General features: G+C 38.8%; 1 protein-coding gene across 1 annotated transcript in view; it reads left to right on the top strand.

Moving 5' to 3' along the window:
* Window positions 1-69: 69 nt before the first annotated feature.
* LOC128016577 (ankyrin repeat domain-containing protein 11-like) overlaps window positions 70-26100 on the top strand; it is a 123168-nt gene continuing 97137 nt past the window's right edge. Inside the window, exon 1 of the mRNA XM_052601201.1 lies at window positions 70-472. The gene's annotated coding sequence lies outside the window, so the exon portion shown is untranslated. The remainder of the gene's footprint in view (window positions 473-26100) is intronic.

Here is a 26100-nt window from a genome sequence, read left to right as displayed (position 1 = left end):
ACAGACAGTGACCGCCCATTCGCGTCAGCCTATCACAGTCCGCGTATCAACTCCTCGCGTCCGCTCTTCGTCAGCGCGAGTCAAAGGCCGATCGAGACTGTTCGGAAGGACTCGGACGGAGAGGATTAACTTGAAACGGAATTTTATTTTTTACACCTCATATCAAGGCAAATCTGCAAACTTAACGTTACGGAGACCCATGGACTGTTTAAAGGGACGGATGGAGATTTTATAACCACTTCTCTTACCAGTTTATCGGAGCCCTGTGAGATTTTAATCATCGCATTTTGGGGAAGGTTGTCAGTGATTAGCTTAGCACGCTGGAGCGAGCGGGGACTGAGATGAGCGTCGCGCGCCTCGGATGTTCCCGCATCGGAGCTCGCTGAAGCAGAAGGCCTCAAATGGGAAAAACAAGCATCGGGAGGGAATACCAAGTATAATTTTGTAGATGTAGCTCACGTTTAAAAAAAAGGTAAGCAATTTTAAGCTGCTCTTTACTCTTTTTTTAAATACATTTCGTGATGAAAAACATCTGTACATCCTCTCATCCGTCGACTTTCACGGTTAGACTGCTAACGGCTTTAGCCCCGTTGCTAACTGGAGTTTATTTCCCTCCCCCACCCCGAAGTCGAGGAAATGTTTGCGTATTGCTCAAAATCTGTCAATTTTGTCAAATTGTGCGCATTTATTCATTCCCACGGGTCGTGTCGATCTACAATAACCATAGTATGTAATGATTGAAGGTGAGCATGTGAAGCTGGAGAAATGAAAATAATGCTCGTCATGTTGTCGTTCTCTGGGAATCGGATATAGCCAGACAGCCACTGGGATGGGCAGCTTAATACATGTAGGTTTCAAGGGCACATATGAGAATATTTTGACCTCAAATTGATTATGTGTGCTGAAGTTGCTGCAGGGGTAATGAAATTGCAGAATAATATCTGTGATAAGAATTTGCTTTGGGTTATCAGTGCACCACTCAGACTGTAAATATTAGATCACTGCAACACTCAGTTCTCAGTGTTTTTATTAGATTGGTCGTAGTATGGTGGCAACATGAATTCAGTTTGTTTTGTTTTTCATTGCTCATATTTAACAGAGGGATTTGATTATGGCATGAAGAAAACACAAACACCATTTAATTGCATAACAGCTTAAAGATTTCATGCAAGATCGGATTCAGTGCTACAATCATCCTATTTGACCAAATTAATGGTTTTCTAGTTGTATACCTGTATTCATAATGTGAACTCTGTACTAGGCTGAATGTTTTTTACTTTGGATTTATAACTGCAAGACCTGAACTTCACTGTTTTACATGGTGTGAAAAGACATTTTGTGAAGGTTGCGGTTGGATGTGACCCGTCTGTGCTTGTTTAGACATTATGTGGTGTGATTGTTTACTTCAGCAAGGAACTGCATTGAAGCACAACTTTACAGTATTTCTTTAAAGGGTGATCTGAAGGATGGAGAGAATCTATCAAAAGTTTGTGATGAAGTAAACAGAGCTTATGTTGGTGCAGTGAAAGAACACTGCGGCGGTGTTGGGGCGTTAGCACACTCTCTCTCTCCCTCTCTTCACGTTCTCTGCTGCCACTTTACATCCCTCCCTTCCTCACCTTGGTTTATTTCTTTTGAGCACAACTTTAACACAGCAGCATTGTAAAACACGCTTTCCTGTTTCACCCCATAAGCAAACTCAGTTGACTCATGGCACTTGTAGAGTGTTTATCGGAAGGTGGTTTAAGAGCACTAATCAGGATTTAGCTGAAGTATGATCCGTAAGTGTCTCATGTTGTCAGGCCTGTTTGTCTACCCACTTCTTGTGTTTTGGGAGTCCTGTTCAATGTTTGGCAGAGAGGGGAAATGGTCTTTTGGTTTGGTTGTGTGGTCAGGAATGCTGTTACTGGGAGCTTCAGAAAGCATTTACTTTCTTTGATGATGGCAGTCATTCTCAACCGTAATTATTTGCTGTATCTCTCTCAGTCAAGCCTTTGAGAGCTAATTCTGTCCAGCTGAGCTCATAGAGTGCCTTAAGGGTCCTGTGGTTGGAGATTAAATGTTATTTAAGGTATGACATTGCTGTTATAAATGACAGCTTATATGGTGTTCAAACCATTTTAGTGAGTTTGAAATAAAACCATGCTTAGCTCAGTCACCATGAGAATTATGACACACTTGGGTCTGCAGAGACATTTATTTATTTACTCCGCGTTCCTCATTGGTGGGCTTTTTTCAGCCTCACTGTTTGCAAAAATAATGCTCTGTATTTATGTACTGTACATGTGGAAGAATTGACAATAAAGCAGACTTGACTTGGTTAATGCTAGGAAGTGGCTCTATGATGTTTCACTGATACTTTATGCTAGAGGCTATCGTGGAGTTAAAAAAATAAGACATTTCCAGGCCTGTGAAAAAAATATCAAAAGTAACATTTACGTTGTTTTATTTAATTTGTAAAATCCTTGAATTGTTACGATATTTAGATATTTAGTATCGCGTTACTCTTGGTACATTTCACGAATCACCCCTCCACCAGAAATGTAGTTTGTTGAAAATTACCACATGTAAAACAGACCTTTCAGCTTTCTACATTACATCAGCAATGATAAAAAAAGTCCATACATAAAATCATACATTCATTATATTCATTAAAAGTGTACATTTTGCTAGGGTTGCACGATTAATCGAATGCGATTATCATGCGCATCTTGTCAGTTAAGCCGGTTCTATAATCAGTAGTGAATCTCTATCACCTGCTTTCAGATGGACCAGCATTTACTACATAGAGCCGTAGTTCACTGACAAGTTACTAAAAAAAATTGCGGACCATATAATCGTACGATTATATAACCGAAGAAATAATTTGTGATAATGACAGCTGTTTGGGTAGCTTCTCTATGAACTTCGGCTCTGTGTAGTAAATGCTGTTCCTTCCATGCCAGATTGTCATAGCAAAGTCAGAATTACCCCCCCTCCTAGGTTCACGAAACGGTCGTCCATAAAATGCATTGGTGTTCTGTTGTAAGTAATCTTAAAGATTCCTAAATGCATCTACTTTCTGAAGACCAAATAAAGTGCTTTTGCCTAGAAACACACAGCACTCCCTGACATGGCTCCTTAAACGTTAACTGTGGCTACTGAAACCACGCCTCCTTTCTTTGCGTGAACATTTGAGCAGGATTATGCAAATATTTCCACATAGTGACGTAGAGCTGTGGGGGCATGTTTGAGTCGTTTTAGGGGTGTGTGGCAGATTCTTAACTTTGATTAAAGAATATCTCTTTGGATTTGAGACTTTAGGCTTTGCAACTTTACAGATCTTCTTATGCACCAAGAGCTTGTAACACTCCAAAGAGAAAGGAAAATTTGAAATCACATCATTTGACCCCTTTTAATGAAAAAATATGAAGGTGAATTCCTCACCTTCAGCATTATTTATTTCACCCGCACCAGACAGAGACTGAGACAGTGCGGCTGCGTGTCGTGCCAAACCTCTCATGGCATCGTCATCAGCTTGAGATAATTTTTTTCTTAGATCGGCCTTTTAGAGATTGCTTTTGTGGGAAAAGTGCACAATTCAAGAGGCCCAAAACATAACAGTCCTGCATAAAACTCTTGTGGCTTTCCCTGTTGTTTAATGGATTTAATGCACGTTTCCCATAGCGCAAAACTTAAATTTGAGAGTTTGTTCTTTTCTATAAATGGTAGAATTACCATTCTGCAGGAAAACTCATCCTGACTACATGCGAGTCTCTGTTAAACTTCACAAACTTCACTGATTGCCAGTGAGACCAGCATGTTCATCAAACAGTCAGAGTGCAACAGAAAGGAAGCAGAATTAATGTTGAATGCAAAAATATTCATTTAGTTAAAATGTGAGTTTTTTTTTTTTTTGCAGCCCTACTCAATGAGTATTGATGTACTCTTATTTCCCCACTGTTGGAAAGGCTGTCAGTGTACTGTAGTAGTGTGAGCCAGTACTCGCATGACATTATTGTGTGCTGGTTTCCTTTGGCCTTCCCCTTCCTCATTGCATAGCGTTAGTGTCTGTAAACAGGAACGCTCCCTCTCCTCTCTCACGTTTCACTTCTCTCCTGCGGTGTAAATGTTTTATAGGCCTTTCAATACTTTTTGGACAGCCAGATGCCATATTAACCCCTTTGAATCTCTCTCTCCCTATGGCAACACATAAATGTACAAATGCACACAATGCTGAATGGCAAACATTTGGGTAGGGCCACTTGATTTTGGGGTTTGAAGGTTTTCTCAGTCTGACGCCTCTTTTCTTAGGCACAGGTTGTGCTACCACTGTAGTGCGTTTGATAACATTTCTCCCCAACTCTCTCTCACACATCAAAGGAGACTCTTCTTTCTCCCCTGCTCTCTTCTTTGCTGCATTTCTTCTCACTGTATATTATCACTCAGTGGTTTCTTTTGATCTTTCAAAATCTCATTTCTTAGGCCTATGTATAAGCGTGATAGTATGGTCATAGTCTATGGTTCTGTTGTATCATATTTTGACTTCATAATTCAACTAAATATTTCCTTTCCTGTAAATGTTATATATAGTACTTTCTAAGTTCTTTATTTATACAGTAATGTCAAAAAGTTTTGGCAGTGACACACAGTTTGCTGCTTCAGTATTTGTAGATTGATTATTTTTTTCCCTCCCACATGTTTCTGTGATAAACTGAAAAACAATGATAAGCACATACGTTTTAAAGGCTTTAATTGGCAAAAATTATGAGTTAATATTTACAGTGTTGACCCTTGTTCTTCATAACCTCTGAAATTCTCTCTGGCATGCTGGATATTAGCCGAATCTTGACTGATGGCAGTCCATTCTTTATTAGTTCTGGTAGTTGATCACAATCTGTGGGCTTCTGCTTGTTCACTCTCCTTTTGAGGACTGACAATTGGACCGCCTAATTGTCAGTGAACTACGTCTTTGTGAAGTAAATGCTGCTCCATCTAAAATCAGGTGATGGAGATTTACTACTAATCATGGAACTGGCTTTACGGAGGAGATGTGCATGACAATCGCATGCGATTAATTGGACAGCAGTAACCTGGGGTATTCCAGGTGCAGGGCATAAATCAGTCTGGAAAAATGGGCACAGAAGTTCTGAGATTGGTCAGTTCATCCATTACTAAACTTCCTTCCAAGACGATTCCCGCTTTGGGTTCAGCTGTGGGCTTTCTTGACCAACACCAAGGGTTCTTACTGGAGTCTGTCTTATCAGTTGCATCCTAACAGAGGAAGAAACTAGGGCTGCATGATTATGGCAAAAATCATAATTGTCGATTATTCCCCTGAAATTGTAATTGAGGTTTTATTAATTATTCAAATGAATTATTATATTTATTATTAATAAAAATTTAAATTGAATGATGTTTATACCATTGTTTTATGCAACTGCATGTCCTATTTTTATATGAAAATAAATAAGCTGAAAACACTTGAACTGAAAAACTTTAGTACTTTTCTATAGTATTGAGCCTCAAATGTCAACGATACATTGGATTGGTTTCTTTTAAATTATAAAAAAGTAAAAATATAAGATATCATGTAAAAAAAAAAAAAAAAAAAGCATCTTAAGCATGCAGAATAACATAAGTAGACTTTGAACGATTAACTGCCGCTTACACTAATTACGTCATTTTTGCATCCATAAATGTAATCGCAATTCGAAATTCGATTAATTGTGTAGCCCTAGAAGAAACTGATTGACAAAGACATTATCTTGTCAGTTAGATAATGCTGTCATCAAATACTCAAGGTCATATGCATGCCATGTCATAATTAATGCAATTCTGAGATGACCACATGTGACGTTCTACATGGAGCTGTTCATATCCTTGGACCAGGAATTATTTATTTCTATTAGAGGTTGACTGATATATCGGGCTGATATTTGTCATGTTTTTATGTATCTGCATTAGCTGATATCCATGTTTTGTAGTGCATGGCATAAAAGCAGAGTGGACTGGTATACTACGGTCTATTTAAACTGACCAGTGTAACCTTGTATATGTTTGGTTGACTGTACTTTATTTTAATAATGAACAGACTGCAATGTAAGTTTGAAATTAGAATGCACTTTAGTAGAGCTGAAACAACGAATCGATTTAATCGATTAAAATCGATTATTAAAATAGTTGTCAACTAATTTAGTAATCGATTCGTCGCTAAATAAATTTTATTTGCCATAAGTGGCTCATTTCGTGCATATTTCAAATCTGCGGTGACCAAAGTGTGGCAGTAATGAGCCACCGGAGGTTTTACTCAGCCAGTACAGCAGGTGAAGTAGCGAATAGCCAATAGCTGGCCTCGTTTTATGTCACGTGCTTCCCGAACAGCGTCTCTGCAGCATTCAGCGGGAAGTGGGAGTACTTTACTTTGAGCCTTCAAAATGAAGAGTAACCTGTAAACTCTGCACTACTGAACTGTTTAAGGGGCCGTTCACATATCGTGTCTTTTGCGTGCTCAAGTTCGTTATTTCCTATGTAGGCGCGCAGTATGCACTCTCATAATGGAAGCGACGCGGTCGCGACACGCACGCGGTGCGATGCGCCCGTTTTTCCAGGCGCGTCCACACCGCATCCATTTATCCTTTGCTGAAATTTCCGGGTCTTCATGGAGAGGGCACGTCATGGAGGGAGCACGTCATGGTTGCTTAGCAAAGGCAGACGCCTCAGGGGCCTTTTTGCCCGAGCACTTTGGAAAGAAGGAGAAAGCGGCGCGACTAGCGTTTTCCACGCGTTTTTAGGTGCGATATGTGAACGGCCCCTAAGAATTTTATTTGTGCAGATTCTCCAGTACAAGGTTGTTTGCAAATGTTTAGTCGTAAAAGCTGATAACATTGCTTTTTAACAGTTAACATTTTAAGCTTTACAAACATGTTATGTGATCAGTTTGTCGTTTACCAGTTCATAATTCAGACTTGCAGCCTAATTATGACTGAATGAGAGAGTTAAATGTTTGAGTATATTTAAAATGCACTTCTTTTCTAAGTATTCACTGCTCTTTTTCACACAGCAGGTTTTTTGTGTGTGTCCCAATTTTTTTTCTCTGGACAACCTTCTGATGGATTTTACTTTAAATTGTGAGTTCCATTCAGGTTTCATGCCATTGGCACTTTTTTTCGAAGGATTGTTTACAATTTCACAGCATAAGCTATAAAGCTTTTTCCCAGTAAATAATAAAATACAATGCACTGCAATTTTATTCTGTTTTATCCTTATACTTCGTGAAAATATGTTCTCAAAGATTCCTTAAGCTTTGTTTGGGATGTTAAACTACTTTAGGAGCTCTAAGGACTGCCATGGTGAAAACAATATTTGAAATCTCCTTGTGCATTTTGCTAGAGTATGGATCAGTGTTTTGATTGCAAAAGAGTTCGACAAAGGATTACTAACATAATAAAACAACTCCAGGTATATTTTTGATGAGGATATGACAATGCAAAATTGTTAAAATCTCTTAAAAATCTATGCTGAATGATAAAGACCCTTTATTAATAATTTACTTGGGGAAAAAATGGAAAAAACTAAAATATAAGTACATAAACCGATTAATCGATTAATCGTAAAAATAATCGACAGATTAATCGATTATCAAAATAATCGTTAGTTGCAGCCCTACACTTTAGATATTCCATGCCATTTATACCAAACACAAATGTTGCTGGATGCTAGTGGGTTTGCAGCACTACTATTATTTATTTTTTATATAGTTTATTTTTTATATTTTTCAGCTTAATTGATTTTTATTTATAAAATTGTATTTATTTTATTTAAATGTATATTTAAGTTTATATTTATGTTCCAACGAACATGAAAAATTCTGCTTGATAAATGCTCTAAAACTTTTATGTAAATGATTGACTATATATATATATATATATATGTATTACCTGTTTGCATGTACCTGTTAGTTTATTGATTTTGTTTCGTTAACTTTGGATACATTTTTTTTATTTATTTCTTTATACCGTACAGTGCACAAAATTAAGATTCGAGAGATGGTACAAGTCGGTGCTCAATAAATGATGATAAGTTTAGAAATGTTGTGCATCCACTTATTAATTAGTGTGACATTTTAGCATGCAAATGTAGGGGAAAACTGCAAGATATCGGCCCTAAAAATCGGCAGCACATATCGGCCATCGGTTGACTCTGACTTCGGTCAGAAAAACCCATATCGGTCTTATCTCTGGTTTCTTTGGCAACACTATCAACACCTAAATGAATCTGCAGCAGTGAGGTACACTGGTCATGTGGTACAAGTACGAGCTCTCAGAAAATTCCCAGTTTATAGGTTGTAATTATGAGTTCTACAGGGACATGAATGCACCTATATACACCTGGTTAACAGTAAAAAGAGCTGACCTCTGAAGTACCATCTGGCTGATGTCAGGCTTGACATTGACAACTTTTCTGTGAAGAGCAAACATTTAAGTTAGTTTTTATAAGGGCATCTGACTTCATGGTTTACATTTAATTGTGCTGTGTGCCAGTCAATAAAGCGATCACAATCGTCTGATAATGCCGCTTTGGCATGATTGATCAGCTGATCTCATAAAACTGATCTCAAGCTGATGGCACTCTGCACATTTTGTATGTCTCTCTGTTAACACACTTGATTCAGATAATCAGCTCATTAGAAGTGAGGTCCGCGCATTAACTGTGTTCCCATTGACATGTTCTCTACACAGTGTTCATTGCTCCCTAATCCCTGACCAGGGGAAATCTGTTGAAGTTTACCTCACTTCGGAACGTTCATCCACATGCACTGCGCAACGTTCATCCACATGCACTGCGCAACATCTTCAAACACAGACAAGTGACATCATATACCTCTGTAAAATGTATTGTTTTCAATTCATTGAATATGCATGATGTGAACAAGAACCGGGGGATAATGTTTAAATAGCTGTGCTCTCTGTTCATATATCTTGCTAGAAATTATCCCTTTAAGTTACAAAAACTTACTTCTACTCTCTTTAAATGATTATAAATGCATACTCCACTCAAAAAAAAAAAAACTTCTAATTTTAATCATGCTGTCCCAGATGTATATGGTGTTTTCTTCTATGAAAGACAAAACAGATTTGTAGAAAAATAATCTATCTCTGTGTGTCCATATAATGGAATTTCTGTTTCCATTGTCAGAAGAAGTGAATGGTACCAACATAGCAAACCATACCATAGCACGTTTTTGGGACCATACCTAGCACAGTAGTCTCGTACCTAAAGGGTGGAGCTAGAGTTTCGACACTTGTGTGTGTTACAAGGGGGATGAAGTTACTCCTTCACTTGTTCCTCCATGCTGCTCATGCGTGTTGGGCTTGTTTACATCCGAATGCACAAACACAAAAAAACATAAGTGTATTTTAGATTTGTATATTTGCAAACATGCATGCAGACAGTGTTGCGCATTCTTCTTCGTGTAAGGATGACGTTGATTGCTGCTTTCCAGCGTACACCACACCTATCAAGTAAGGGTACGGATGGCGTTGGAAATGCAAGCCGGATCAGAGTGTACCGTCCCGAATCGTACTGTACTTTAGTGCTTTAGTGTACAGGCTTTAGTGCCACCTACTGTAATTTGTGCTTTCATTCAGCTGGTCTCCTTTATTCTTCTGCCATATTTCACATCATTTGAGGTTTTTTTTTTTTTTTTATCAGTTTGTGCATGCTTACAGTGTTATTGATCCTCTGAAGAGAAAAAGCATTCTATAAATCCAAAGAACAATAGCTATCTAGTATTATTTACATTACTACAGTGCATGTTCAGTATGATGTTATATTGTACTACAGAATACTAGTACATGTCTGCTAAATTCAGTTTTTACCCTGTTGAATTCAGCTCTAAATAAGCTTTATATGGATGCTGTTGGCAGCGGAGGCAGGAGATTCACTTGTGTGGGTAGATGTGAGTAGGGTTAGGCATAGAGCAGCTGTTACTACACATAGCCGTTGTTAATAGAGAAGATGCGCAAATCCACTTCATTTTCAGCGTTTTTTGGCGCATCTTCTCAGTTAACAACGGCTCTGTGTAGTAACAGCTGCTCTATGTGAAATCACGCACCTGATGGAATTAACCGCTGATTAGAAAACCGGCTTTACTGACGAGATGCGCATTAACGATCGGCCGATCGTGATCGGAGCACCCCTAGAATTAGACAACGGTTGTTTTGATTGGATGTGCTGATGGGCTGAGTAATATATTATCCATATGAGTGGCACAGGCAGCTGTTTGCTTACTGTTCACCAACAGATACTGGTCATCAGCATTTTACCAACTCCTGTTAAATTAAAGTTTATTAATAAAAAAGCATGTCTAATTAAAATCATAAAACATATTTTCACACCAATTTAATAAAAGTTTAACAAAAATTACATGTATAGGGCCTTATGATTTTTTTTCTCACCATATTTTTCATTGTTACCAAATTCTGTTTTAGCATGTCTAATTATTTGTATGCATAAAACAACTACATTTTATTAATTTTTTCCCTCTCAAATTCTTCTGATTTATCAAATGAAGGACTAAAATATGAATTTAATTTATCTTATTTTTTTTAAATTAGGCAAACTTTATTTTTTGGCAAATAAAGTGGATTAACTATTACAATTAAAACATGGAAATGTTGTGTGATTATTCCTTATTAAAATAATGATTGTTTTATTTTAGTAGTAGTAGACTGAACACTCTACTGAAAAATACTAGGCACATGTCTTCAAATCAAACAGGACTTTTAATTTGACGGGTTGCTGTGAATACTTTTACAGTTCTGTGTATGTGATATGATGCTAGTTTTACTCTAATCAAACGGTCAAATGTTCATGTAGCAACTCTCAGAGCAGTTCTGGAGATGTTGTTCTTGTGTTTGTGTCCTCATTTAGTGAGATGGCAGATGCTGAAAACACCGTAGCCCCTTTCACACTGCCATTCCGGCAAATACAGGGGTAAAGTGTTCCTGTAATTGTTTCCTGGTCGCTAGATTTGGCACTTTCACACTGCCAGCGATGACCCGGTATATGTGCGTGCTTTCACACACAACCCTTGAAGATCCCGTAACGACACTTGACATCAGCGCGTGACGTGTAATGTACGAGTCGACAAAGCTTGGCACGTTATACTTAAACTGAAGCAAGCAAACGATCTCAGTGTCAGCGCGGAAAGTGAGGAACTAACTGATCTCTGCTTCATTACAGTTTGCACATATGTTTTCGTCGCGAATGTTGATCTTCCTTCAAAACAGCCGGTAAAAAAGTCGCGCGATAACGCGCGTCATCACTTCGATACCGAATTAGATCTGGCTTTTGTTCACACAGCGCTCGTTCCGGATCGATTACCGCAATGTTACTATGTCCCCGACCCGGGTTCGATTCGGTAATCAATTCCGGGACGTGGTTGCTTTCACACAGAAGGCGACCAGGCAATGTTACGGGAATATTGCGGGTCCGACGTGCAGTGTGAAAGGGGCTCGTGTGTGTCACATGTGCTTCAGTAGCCCCTTTCACACTGCACGTCAGACCCAGCATATTGCTGGAAAATTGCCGGGAAGCAACCACGTCCCGGGATTGATTCCCCCATTTAACCTGGGTCGGGGACCTAGTAACATTGCCGGGTTCAACCCGGGATGAGCGCTGTGTGATAGGGCTGCACGATATTGGGGAAAAAATGACATTGCAATATTATTTTATTTTTCTGGGATATATATTGCGATATGAAATCTAATAATTTGTTTTCTTACAAACGAAAATGGGGTGAGCACACTTACATTCTCATATTAAATGATTTAAACATCGACACCATCGTGTCAATTGATTAATATGCGAGAGGGAGAGAGAGCAAGTCAGCGCTCCTGTTGTTTGAAGACGGTCTCTCTCTCTCTCTCTCTCTCTCTCTCTCTCTCTCTGCCCTGTCAAAACTTTGACTCTATGATGGTTAAGCTGTGCAATTAATCCCTGAGTCACATTCGTCAAGGGCCGGGGAGCAGCTGGCCTGTACAGTTAATGAATAACGGATCAACTACTGCAACCTAAATCGATCTAACTATCGTGGATTCGTACATCGCGATATCGATGGTTAAAGGACACATTGTGCAGCCCTACTCTGTGAACAAAAGCCAGATCTAATGCCGTGTCGAAATGATGACACACGTCATTGCGCGACTCTTTTACCGGCTGTTTTGAAGGAAGATCAACGTTCGCGATGAAAAAATATGTGCAAACTGTAATGAAGCAGTTCCTGACTTTCCGCGCTGACGCAGAGATCGTTTGCTTGCTTCAGTGAAAGTATAACATGCCTAATGTTTTCGACTCGTACATTACACTTCACACCATGATTTCACGTGTCGTTACGGGATCTTCAGGGGTTGTGTGTGAAAGCATGCACATATCCCGGGGCATCACTGACAGTGTGAAAGTGCAAAAACGACACGGCAACAATTGCCAGAACACTTTACCTGTGTATTTGTCGGAATGGCAGTGTGAAAGGGGCATGCATGTGTGTAGTATTTGAAACCGCGAATTTGTGCCATTCATTAACATGCAGGATTCATATTTAAATTGACTTTTGTGGTTTAATATTTTCAGATACTTGTCAATATCGAGGTTTGATTTAAGTGTAATGACATACTTTGGGTTAATTAAAAATTTGACACATTCTGTGACATTACGCGTTAAACTGTTAATTCCAGTTTTATGACTAGATTCCGTCTGCGTTTTCCGCATCATGGAAATCATAGGGCATTAGAGATGTTGAATCAGATCTATTCTGTTAAATCTTTTGTTTCTGGTGGTTTTTTTATATAGAAATGGTTTTCTCAATTGCATTTAGAGTTGTCTCGAATCAGTCATTATCTCTCTGGCATATGATAGAACCACAAATTTCATTCACTATCGCTGCTTTTAGGATCTCATTTGCTCAGGTTTACATGGGGGCATTTTTCTAAATTGAAGAGCTCTTCCTGCGGGTTGCTGGCTGCCGCTCGACTCTTCTTGTGATGTATGGGGGTGGGGAAGCGTGGCTCGGCTGAATCTCAATGACTGGGCCCTTTAGCAGCACTGTCCTTTTGATGGGGCAGCTGCAGCCATTCAATCGGTCTATTTACATTGAAATGCAGGGACAGGAAGGGGGGGGGGGGGTCTGTGCGTGACTGAAAGCATACCTAACCAAAGACTAAAGAGAGGGGCTCTGACACCTCTTTGTTTTCTGCAGCCCTGGTGCCTAGTGCATTGCACAAAAGCTTAAGCACCCTACTTTGACCACTGCGTTCATTTCCCCTACTCAGCTTTTTACATTACTTTCACACAGACTGTCTGTAGTCTGTCTGTCGGCACCTTTGAAATGGTCACTGAAAGAGACATTTTAAGTACAAATGTCTATTAAAGAAAAAAAAAACGTAATAATTCTCTGACCTTGGACCACATAACCAGTCTTAAGTTGCTGGGTATATTTTTTTAGCAATAGCCAAAAAAAAAAAAACATTGTATGGGTCAAAATAGATTTTTTTTTTTTGCACTCTCATATTCCAGATTTTCAAATAGTTGTATCTTGGCCAAATATTGTCAGATCCTAATAAACCATACATCAGTGGAAGGCTTATTTATTGAGCAAATGATGTATAAATCTAAAAAAAAAAAAAAAAAAAAAAAAAACTGACACTTGGTTTTGTGGTCCAGGGTCACACATGTGGGTCCTTTCAAACCTGTATGCTTATGTTGTCTTTCCCAAGCAGCCACGAATGTCCAGGTAAAAATTGACAAAATGGCATGAACTATGTGAAAATCGAAACTATGCAAATTTCCATTTCGTCTGAAGCTAAATTATACCTTTTTTAAGGATCTATTTGAAATTGTTTTCATATGGATTACTTTATCACAGAATATCTGTTCGGCAGCACTTGTTTAGTTTCAAAGTAGACATGTCAAGCTTTCTATAGATATCTCTCTCATGTCTCTTTGTTGAGTATTCACGGAGTTACACTTCATTTTAATGACATGTTTGTACATGACGATCAGCGCAGACAGGCTGCAGACAGCACACATACTGATAAGACGCTCGGGAGAAAACCGACACATAACTTCATAATCATACTTTGTGTTGTGATTCGGAGATGCTCGTTGTTCTAAATAAAGTTGGTAATGAACCCTCTCTTATGGCCAAACGCTTTGAAAATCCCGCTCTATTCACCGAGATTAGAAAAGCAGTCATCTGTGAAATGTTGTGAACCGAACAAAAGGGATTTGTTGTACTGCTCTGGTATTGTGGTAAAAACAAATTTTAGCCATTGGTTCTTCTGATCTTCATTCTTTGGCAGTGAAAATAAAACAAACTTGCCTTTACAATTAAAAACACACTGTCTCCTCAACATGATGCTATCACACTAACCAGAGCGTCTGTGTGGGTGGGTGGGGCACGTCAGAGTTCCGTTTCTCCCAAGACGGTAGGCGGAGATTATTATGCAAAGTGTTCCTAGTGACGTACATAGAGATGGGCAAAAGATTTGAAATCTATAACGACTCGTTTCAGCGAATCAGAGTCGACTACTTGCTTCAGAAGCCAATAACTTTATAAATCGTGTACTTTTTGGTTTAATTACTTTGCACATTGTTTTCACTGATGGACAGCTACACCATATACTGTAATACAGGTAATTTTTGATTTCCCATCTGTGTGGCTCTTTAACTAATTGCAAGAGCTGAATAATCAATCAAATTCTATTGATTAATCAGTGAAATAATCAACAATAAATATCAATAATCTAAATAATCGTTTGTTGCAACCCTAACCGAAACCGTGACTCTAAAATCATGAAACAAACCAAACCATGAAAAAGTTAAACCGTGCCACCCCTGATGGGCTCCATTTTTTTTTTATCCTACTATGGAAGACAATGGTGCATCAACTGTCTGGATACAATTAATATTATTATTATTTAAATATATTCTGTTGTGTTCAACAGAATAAATGAACTCATACAGGTTTGGAACAAGTGGAGGGAGTTAATGATGACAGAATTTTCATTCTAGACGTAAACGCATCCTTTAAAAAAATGCTGCTTGTTTTAATGTGGTGATTGATTTTCCGATGCTGCTTGTTGGGACAGGTTTGGTAAGGTTGTCATCCTAAACCTTAAGGGCCTTTCTCTTTTCTTTGCTGCTGGGTTGCAAAAATGAACACAGATTGTTTTGAACCCAAATAGTTGTGACTTCCTGGTGCAACATCACACAAAACCAGTTTGTGGTTTCATGGGAGTGTTTTTCAGTAGCAGCATTCTGCTGTGCCCATCTGCTGTCTTAACAGATTTGGGTGAGCTTCAGACTTGAGCGCTCAGTTTCAGCCTGTATTTTACATTTAAAGGAATAGTTCACCCCAAAATTAACTTTCCACCCTTGACGCCGGTTTCACACTGCAAGCGTGAGTGGCGCATGAGCAGTACATATTATTTTATTTGTATTTTTTGGTCTGGAGGTCTCGCGGCGCAAATGAGGCATTTAGCGCAGCGTGGAAGACGCGAATTCGCCTCATTCGTGTGTGTAGTTCGGGCGAATGACGCGAATTGAGCATCTGGAGCGATACGCGGAATGGTGCTTTTGTGCATTTATGTGTTTGCCGCGAATTCGCGTCTGCCGCCCGAGTTGAAAATTTTTAACTTTGGCGTCAATTCGCGCCGCCTTAACCAATCAGGAGCCTGCTCAGGAGTCACTCATTCAACATGGAGGAACGACTGATGTTGTCAGTGAGCAGTCAGCCGGAGCTTATGACACAAGTATTACACACAAGTTAATATTTCAGGAATAAAAAAGACCAATTTCAATTTCGTTTGAAACTTTTGCTTTCTACGTGCGTCTATTTCGCTCTAGACGCATGAATGCATTCAAAATTTTTCAAGCGGCAAACTAGACGTGGTAGACGCGAATTTGACACTCTATTCGCATTTGGTGTGAACACAGCATTAGCCTAATGACTAGTTAAAATCCAACAAATAATTGACATGTCTCCCAATCAGTTTCAAAAACTGTAAAAAAAAAAAAAAAAATCATATTGGCCGCTTCTATAAGAAATGGACATGGAGAATATTGATACACACTGAACTATAACATGGTTAATAACATCTGGGTGAGCGCCTATGGGTAAAAGTATGTATAATAAAAGAAAAAAAATGTAAATGTATAAACAGCACGTTTTATATTTGAGTGACTGAAATGAAACTGAAACTTTCAAGACTTTAGAAAATCCAAGTTTATAACTGACCAACCTCTAAAACCAAATGTATATGCTTGCAGTGTGAACCAGGCTTGAGTGTTGCTTTTTTCCCCTTTTCCTATAGGAGACAAAAGCAGTGATTAGTCGAATGTTTATTAGAGCTGGGCGATTTTATCGATTCTGCGATATAAATCTATATTTTTTTTCCAAAGAAAGTATCGATTTTTTTAGCCGCGAGTATCGATACATATGTCCCATTCAAATTCCCCGTGTTTACCCCCGTTGGCGTTGCAGGAAGTGATTTTGGTCAGCCAGCCGCTAGTGTTGCTGTAGAGCAAGTTACCCGTACTAAGTTTACACAGACTACCTCTTCCTGTTTACGAAGTCAGAGCGAGGATATTCAGAGAATGGCGGTGAATATAAATCCGGCACCCGCCTGCTTCAAAGCAGATGTGTGGGAGCACTTTGGTTTAAAAAAAAGAAGGAAAGCAACGACTTGGATAAAAGCGTCGCGGTTTGTAAGCTATGTGGCACTAATGTAAAATATTCCGGCAATACCACAAATTTACGATCGCACCTAAAACGTCACCACCTGGAAAAGTTTAAGCTTACGGAGGACCCAAAGCAGCATCGGCCGCGTGACCCAAAACAGACTACGCTGGACATTGATGGCGGTTGTTCCCACAAGTTTCCATCTGCTTCACCACGGTCGCAGAAAATTACAGAGTCCATTGCCTACTTTATTTGTCAGGATTTGAGACCATATTCAGTGGTGGAAAACCCAGGCGTTAGGCGCATAGTGAACACAATGGAGCCCCGCTATCCTATTCCAACCCGTGAACACCTCACCAAGGTTTGCATTCCCGGGCTGTACTCTCAGACAAGGGCACACGTTAAAGCTTCCCTGTCCAGCGTGGAGAGAGTTGCCCTGACGTGCGACGGCTGGACCTCGCGCGCAACTGAAGCATATGTCACCATCACGGCCCACTTGCACTTTAACTCCATTGTTAATTGCTAATTGCAATCTTGCACTTTATTTACTTTATTTCTTTATTTACTTTTCAAAGGCTTGTAAGCTACAGTTTGCACTGTTTCAATAAATAATTTTCTCAACACATCTTTGATTAATTTTGTCCAGCATTTATTTTGCAAGCTGTCTGATGTTTTGAATTTTCATTTCAATTAATTAAATCCAAGTAAATGAAACGCTCACAAGATGTCAACAAAATCACTCTGTGCCCTTTAAATCTATCAGAAAATGATGTAAAAGTATCAAATTATATAGAGTCGTATCGAATCGCATCTTTGGCTGAATATCGTGATATATATTGTATCGTGAGATTAGTGTATCACTACAGCCCTAATGTCTATACTGCTGTTTTGGGTAGTAACTCAGATTGTTGAGATTTAAAAATGCCATAAAACCACCTCAAGACACAACATGCCGGAGCCCCTTTCATACTGCACGTTGGACCCGGAAAATTGCTCGGAATTGATCCCGGGTCAGGGACCTAGTAAAATTGCCGGGTTCAGTCCCGGACTGAGCGCTGTGTGAACAAATGCCGTAAAGGTTGTCATAACCATGATGCACGTAATCTCGTGACTTTCTTACCGGGTGTTTTGAAGGCAGATCAACATTTGCAACGAATATGTGCAAACTGTAATGAAGCAGAGATCAGTTAGTTCATCACTTTCTGCGCTGAAGCTGAGATCATTTCAAGTGAAAGTTAATGTGTCTAGCGTTTTCGACTTGTACATTACACGTCACGCGCTGATGTCACGTGTCATTACGGGACCTTTACGGGTTGTGTGTGAACACACGCACATATTCCGGGTAATCACTGGCAGTGTGAAAGTGCAAAATCTAGTGACCCGGGAACAGTTGTCAGGACACATTACCCGTGTATTTTCCGGAATCGCAGTGTGAAAGGGGCTCAGGTTTGATGTCACTGACAATGAACAGATTTCAGGGTTTTCAGTGAGTACGTTTTTGTCCTTTTTCTTGCACAAAGCTGTCATATAGCTTCAAAGCATTTAATGAATCGGAAGAGGCGGTGATATTAGCCTCTCTGTTTAAACAACTTAACACAATATATAGCCTGGCATAACATACCACTTTTTTATGTTTTTATTAGTGAAGTTGTAGATGTTAGTTGATTTTTCAGAAAGAGGATAGAATGAGTTGATAAAAGCAAATTCTAATTCTTCCCATTGCCATCTACTATGTACTGATTACAGAAGCTTTTGTAGTGCTTGAGATTTTTATTTTCAGGAGAAGCAGGTTTTTGTCAGCAGGCACTATAGAGTATTTGTGTATTGCTACCATTGTTGAATGCACTGCCCAGTGCCCATAATAGAATCCACGTGTTCTTCCAGTGCCAAACTCCCACTTCGTTCTGAAGCTTTTAATAGATGCACACTTGTCTTCTGTGTGTGAAGCAGAGATTTTTTCCCACTGTGCATGGGCATTCATTTTTAGTTCAACTGCTTTTGTGGTTTTCAGTGGCAGGAACAAAGTAAGAGTTGCAAAAGATCCTTTAATGTAGAAATCAGTTGCTTATGTGCTGACAATTACACAAATGCAATGTATGGTGCACCTTATGGACCCAGTTTGCACAGTTTCACTGATAAGGACAGAATACTTTCTGTCCATGTCTCTTTTGTATCGTGCACTTTTAGTGCACTTTTACCTGATTGTTAGAGTTGCTTGACTAAATTTGAAAGCTATTTAAAGCAACAACTGTTTCAATGTTTGTGCGTAGGGATGCAACTGCATGCCGTATTTTATTTGAAAATAAGCTGAAAACACTAACTGAAAAACTTTTGGTGCTTTTCCATAGTATTAAGCCTCAAATGTCAAAAAAAAAAAAAAAAAAAAAAAAAAAAAAAATATATATATACTAGTTTTTAGATTGCAATGCTGTAATTTAATGTGATTTTAACCCTTTTTTGCACATAATATATGCATACATGCTTACATTCACTTTATTTGTTTAATCCAAAATACCAAGATAAATAGGCTACCGTATACCGCAAATCAGCCAAAAAATACAGAGATACCAGAATTTTGAGAGCTGTTGTGTGGATTCTTAAACGGCTCTAATTGGCCATTGTATTCAGGGGCTCAACAGATTTGTCTGCGATCGTAGGGGTGCTCTGATTGATTGGCTACTGATCGCTTTCGGCCGATAATGGCTTGGGGAAGTTTAGTTCTATGAAAGATTGTAACTTTATCATTATACTGCATAAAAACAGAAACACAATGCTCAAAAAGCATTTTCAATAACAGCGTTTGGATTTGAAATCCAAAATGGATAAATGTTGTGTTTGTGGCAAACAGCTTTGGATTAGTTGCAGAAAAGATTGGTATTAGTGGTTGTATCAGCAGATACTGCTTCCTGTGATCGACAATCGGTGATCAGCCCAAAAAGTCCTGCTTGGAGCACCCTTAAATAAGCTTCATTGATCATCGCTTCATGCCCTTGACTGAGCACACTGATACACATGAGAGCGTTTGAAAGCTTAGTTTATCATCGGATCCCTAATATTTTCTTAACAGCGAGTGATAGCAGGAAATGATGAAATTGTCACATTTTTGAAATTTCCGTACCAACATTGGTACTTTTGACAATAATATTTGGGGGCTTAACCTGCTTCATTTCAGGATACATTCCCAGTTCATCTGGTATTATGGAAGAGAAAATTCCAACAACATTCTCTCATGCTTCCACTGTGTTCCTTCTTTAAAGCCTTCTGTAGAATTGATCCTGTTCTCATTTGAATTTTAGTAGCTGTATGAGGAATTGATGTGCCCCAGGGTCATATTGATGATTACATATGTATGAATTCAGGAGAAATTACCCTTACCTCTGCAGAGTGGAATTTTCAGCAAGCGTGATGTCCGCTCCATGTAGTGTACTACTATATATTTAATTTGGATTTTTCTAGGACCGTTTTAGTTCATCAAGAATGCTTTCCAGCGAAGTGCAACTACACTTTTGTTTGTCAGAGAAACTGTGAATAATTGAACTTTCGTAATGTTCATTTACATTTCATGATGGCATGTACTTTTGACCTCCATTTTTGTCTTGGGGCCCTTAGCAATATGAAAGGATGCTTCCTATCTCTGTGCTGTTTTTGCGTTGCCTATGGGAGGTTTGGTTAGGGCTGTGACAGGCACTGTGCCATAGTGCACTGCCACTGGTGGTAGTGCACCTAATATGTCACACTCTTGTTTTGTTCACAAGTGTATTTCAGAGAGAGAGCATTTTGTATACAAGTGTATATAATAGAGCCCGACCGATATGGTTTTTTGGGGGCCGATGCCGATATTAACTCGAAAAGAGCCGATTTATAAGCCGATATTTTGATTTTGAAAATAAACTGGATATTAGACCCATTTCCTATATACTGCACTTACACAACATTCAATAGCAAAATATCTGCCTGTTCTATGTATGTGGGCAGTATAAACCATTTTCCAGAAGAGATTATGTAAAAAAAAAAAAGGCTTAGATTATAGTCTCAATGACTAAACAATTGCACATCAAAAGTATATATTTTTTAATGATAAAAAAAACAGCCTGATTTTAAACATTTAACACTTTTACTTTCTTCCAGTTGAAGCTGGTTTTAACAGTCTGTGTGTGTTCTGTAAATAAATTATAATACTAAAGTTAAAGTATTTGCAGAAGTAGTCCCACACTTTGCTGCTACAGCATGCCCTTTTTCAGCCATCTGTAGGGCAGAAAGAGACAGAGAAAGAATAAGCATGTGTATTAATAATATCACCATGTATCATTACTCGTGTCATCATTAGAATTAGAATTATAATAAACAGGGATCTCCTACATAGGCAAAAATGAGAAATATATATATATTTTATTTGTCAACCAATAGGTATTACCAATTACCTACTTCTATTTAACAATATTACAACATTTTCCTGTTATGTCTTTAAAGCTGCTTTGAAACAATCTGTAAAAAATAAAAATAAATAAAATAAAAAAAGCGCTTGTTCAGCTCACATTTATTTACATGTCCTATCTGGTTAATCATTTCTGACGCATCTAGTCGAAGTTGAATGGTTAACGTTAGTGTCATGAACACACCGCTGTCAATTTTGAGAAGAACCACCTTCAATCAAGTTAATAGCAAGCATTTAAGGGGCCTGCTAAAAAGGAAGCTATATTAGCGTTAGAATAACATAAGGCTGTAGCTATCGAATATTTTAGTAATCGAGTCTATGATAGGCTTTTTTACATTCTGCTGAACAACAGCCTTTAACTGGACTTTTATTTTGACGGGTTGGCGTACATTTACAGTTCTGTGTATGTGATGCTGCTTTTACTTAAATCAAACGGTCAAATGCTCATGAAGTGACTGTCAGAGCAGTTCTGGAGATGTTGTTCATGTGTTCACGTGATTATTTAGTGAGACAGCAGACGCTGAATTCACCGCGAGCTTAATGCGCTTACGTGTGTTTAATGAATGAAGAGGCGCTTCTGCGCCATTCATTAACAGAGACACGCAGAACATGCAGGATTCATATTTAAAAAGACTATTCCGGCTTAATACTTACAGATATTCGTCCATATCGTGATTTGATGTAAGTGCAATGACCTATTTTTAATGAATTCATTCAATAACATAACAGCTGTTGTTTTTTCGAGGCACGCTGAACATAACTTCTAGTCATTGCCCCCCTGCCACAGTTACCCGGTCATTATGTGGGAAACACTGCAGATATATTTAGAATAAGTTAAACGATAACGTTATAGTTTGACCTCTTATTAACGTTCGCACTCTTCCACTGATAAACATGGTATTAGCTCTGTGGCTAATCTAATATAGCAATGCATTAAGCGGCTGTAAGTGATGTTACAGAATATTTATAAGTGATAATGATAGGACCGTTAGCTAGAACTACCACATCATTGTATATACAGTGTATGAACTAAATCATTTCACATGAAGAACGACAGACTCACCGTCAAAACAGAAAAAAAATTTCCGTGGCTGGCTTGGCTGATCGCTTTCTTCGCTAGTGGATTTCTGGCGCTGTTGTCAACTCTGGAGCTGCAGAGCTCCCTCTGGTGGGTAAACTATGCAACACTCATAACATGAGTAAAGCATGAGACTGTTTCTCATCATTCATCGGCCGTTATAAACGCCGATGCCGATTTAAATGCAATAAGCTCATATCGGCCGATAATGCCGGCCGGCCGATATATCGGTCGGGCTCTAGTATATAAGTGTAATAAAATTGTTCAAACTGTTTTATTTAGACTACAAGTCTATGTTAATTCACAAATAACCTCAAATACAGGAAAATACAGTTTATGCATGATAGTTCACCCCGAAGTTCACCCCAAAATATCACCCTATTTACTGCCATTATAAATCTTGGAGGAGTCAGGAAGTTTTTCAATATAACTCAATATGACAATGTCTTCTTTCAATATGACAATGTATTTGTCTAAAAGAAGAAAATCTTATACTGGTTTGAGGATGTAAATAATGGGTTAATATACATTTTTGGGTGATTTATCTCTTTATGGTATGAGTGGTAACCATTAAGTCATGGATCCCACTGTCTAACTAACCAACTAACTAAATAAATAAAATAAAAAATCACACTTTTATTTATTTATTTTTTGCTTTTTGATCTTGATATTTTTGTATAGCCAAGCATTGCCTTTGCCTAATTGATCTCCATTACTTTAGTACTGTGCAGTCAATACCTAACATACCTTGACTAAAGGACTAACCATATTCTACACTTGGATTTGAACTCCGTTCCTCAATGATGCAAGTGTATGAAATCATAATTCATTTGGTCCAGAACGGTCACTGTTTGTCCCTGTTTAGCAGTCTGCTTTTGTGGTAGAGCGAAGCAGTCACTCCTTTCAGGTAGACTTTGGTTCAATGCACACATATGTGCGCACACGCTTTCAGAACTTCCTTTCCACTGCCAGACTAATTTTCCCCTGCGTTAACTCGACTGTAATTCTGGCTAGCCTTAGTTCATGCATATCCACCTCTCCTGGGGAGACAGGTTTCCGATGAAAAGAAAATGAGAAACTGGGGGGACAGTGAAGTGTTGTGGTGGGTGGTGCAGTGGACGCCTGATGGGAGGGGATTGGATGTGACACAAGAGCCATGCAGAAGACAGTTCTCTGAAATGTGATTGCCGGGCCACACGCTCCTGACACCTTTCGTTTGCCCCGCTCATCGACTTCCATTATCTTGAGGCCCTGACCTGAGTTCTGCGTCACTATCTACAATAGGTCCAGAAACCCCTCTCTGAACCAATTACTGTGAGCCATCGCTCGGTTCTGTTGGTAGAGGAGAGCTGACTTGAGAAGATTTTGTCAGCAGAAGCTGCTGTACCAATCTCCTGTTATTTACAAGTTGTTAAAGGTTAAATGTGGAATAATTCTCTGGGCTTCTACTTTGAGTTTGTTTACTCTTGGCCTAATGTACCATATTAACTGTTGAGCATTACTCTCTGGCTATGCTGACACTGTTACTATCTGTCTTTTTTTGACACTGGTCTGCATACTTTGCCCGTGTTGTTGCATTAATCGGTGCCACTTCAGTTCCGTTCATCCCTGAATCGGAGCTTCAACTTCAGAGTCTGGGGAATTTCACACACCCCAGCCCACTCTCTTCTGTTTAACGTGTGTTCACGCTTCAGATCTCCATCTCTGCATACTTTGGAGGCGGTAAGGTTTCAGGGATTTCTTTAGCTTTTGCTGTTATTGTTCCAAACAAGCATCCTTGCATCTGTTGCTTATGTAACATGCATGGATTGAGTGCTTTGCAGAGGCAGCATTGGTATATTTAAAGTAGTCAACTCTGAGTGAGCACAAGGCAATTTTGGTCTGTATTTTACTTTATCTTCCTCTATGACTATAGAAATCGTGACGTATAATGATATGTGCTTTGCGCTGTTTTGTTGTAGCAATGTGGCATGATAGGCTGTGATAATGGGAATGTTGTCATGCTAAAGAATGTTGTTACACTGAGTCCTAACCAGGCATATTGAAAGGCCTTTTTTTTGAATGTTAACACATTATTGCCTTCACATTAGACTTGTATTCGGTAATGTGCTATATCACGGTGATTAATATGCACAATACTTCTAAATACCATGAATAAATATACATTGCAAATTATTCAGAATTTGTTTTTTGTTTTTCATAATTATATAACTTGTGGATAAACTTTAAACACAATTCTAAATAAGTATAAAGAAAAGGCATTGGTTTTATTTTTAGTGATAAAACGTTTTTTTTATTATTTTAATTAATTTTAATTAGCATATTTTTGTGTTTTGCTTTGGTACCGAAATTGGTACCGAGAACCGTGGATTTTCACTGGTATCGGTACCGAATACTGAAATTTTGGTACCGTGACGACACTAAATTTAACTAGATTTCAGTAGCGTATACCGTGATAAAAACATGAGCAATTAATCACAACAGGAAAATTTGATACCTACATTTCCTTATTGCAGTGGAATTTTTTGTACCTCATAACTTCAGTGAAACTCTTTTAATACATTGCAATCAAAAGTAGGATTGCTGAATTTGATTCTGCAAAGTAGATGCCTTTGTACATGACCACAGTGTTTGTGTGGAAAAAATTTATCCTTGATGGCCTTGCCTAACATCATTGTAAAGCCCTTTTCACATTACAAGCGACACGCAACTGCAAAGTGACACAATCCCATTAGTTTCAATGGAGAGCTGCCGATTTCTGACAACATGAGAGACCATGGTCATCGGTGACCGGATGAGGAGTGTCCAGCAATACGACAAAGTTCAGAATCCTTCAACTTTATGCAAATAAAAAGCGACTTTCGGAGGCGAAAGCCAATAGGAAAAGACATAGAGCTCATGTGATCGTTCTCCTCTCAGCCATGGATAAAAATACTCAGTGGAAGAAAGTAGGTTCTTCATTTTTGTTTGTATGTATGGATTTAATTTAGATTACATTTAGTGTCTTGCCTCCAAAATGTTTTTACTTAGTAGCAAGAAACCTGATTCGCTGTCAAGGTGACCAGTATTGACACCATTCACTAGCAACCTCATCGCCAGCCCCTGGCGACATGCAGAAACAAGAGTCGCTGCTAGTGTGAACGGGGCTTAAGAACAAGGTGTTATTGGATGCTTACTTTGTCTGGAGATGAGCTTTGCTTGGTTCATTACTTTCTTTCACTTTTTTTCTGGTCTCTGCAATAGAATGCACACATTAACAATTTAGCGTTCAGACCTTGAATGGGCTTTGCACAGGAAGAATGTACAGTCATTTTGTACAATTGCCATGGTGACAGTAAATCAGAACCCAAACTAGGACTATTGTCAGCAAAGTAAATGCTTGACTGTTGAATTAAAGTTACGCAATTAGGCCTAGTCATCTATAGAAATCCAGTTTTTATACTTTTAGCGACATCGGAGATAAATACCAAGATTAGGCTGAATATTTAAATTTCTATTTTTTTTCTGTCTGGTCCTGAGTAACTGTTGCCTTGACAACAGGAGAGTATTTCAGCTGAGCACGAATGTAGAATGGCGGTGGAAACTGTGTCAGGAGTGGTGCAGATTCTCAATTCACTCAATTCACTTTTGCGGTTTTGTCACATCACCCATTTCATATTTTCTCCATACACTCTACATGGTCCATTATCACTGATTCTTTGCCTCTTCAGTGGCTCTTGTTTTGTAATTTCTCTTCTCATAGTTTGGCATGTTTGCAGCAGTGTAGGCTGGAGCAGATCTGAGATGTGTGTGTGTATATGCCAGATGGACTCATGTTGGGCCATCCCCATCCCCCCTCCCTGAGCTCCACCAAGTCAAAAGCCATTT

Source organism: Carassius gibelio, chromosome A7, assembly GCF_023724105.1.
Source record: "Carassius gibelio isolate Cgi1373 ecotype wild population from Czech Republic chromosome A7, carGib1.2-hapl.c, whole genome shotgun sequence".
NCBI classification, from domain to species: Eukaryota; Metazoa; Chordata; class Actinopteri; order Cypriniformes; family Cyprinidae; genus Carassius; species Carassius gibelio.
This window is presented reverse-complemented; position numbering and strand designations above follow the sequence as displayed.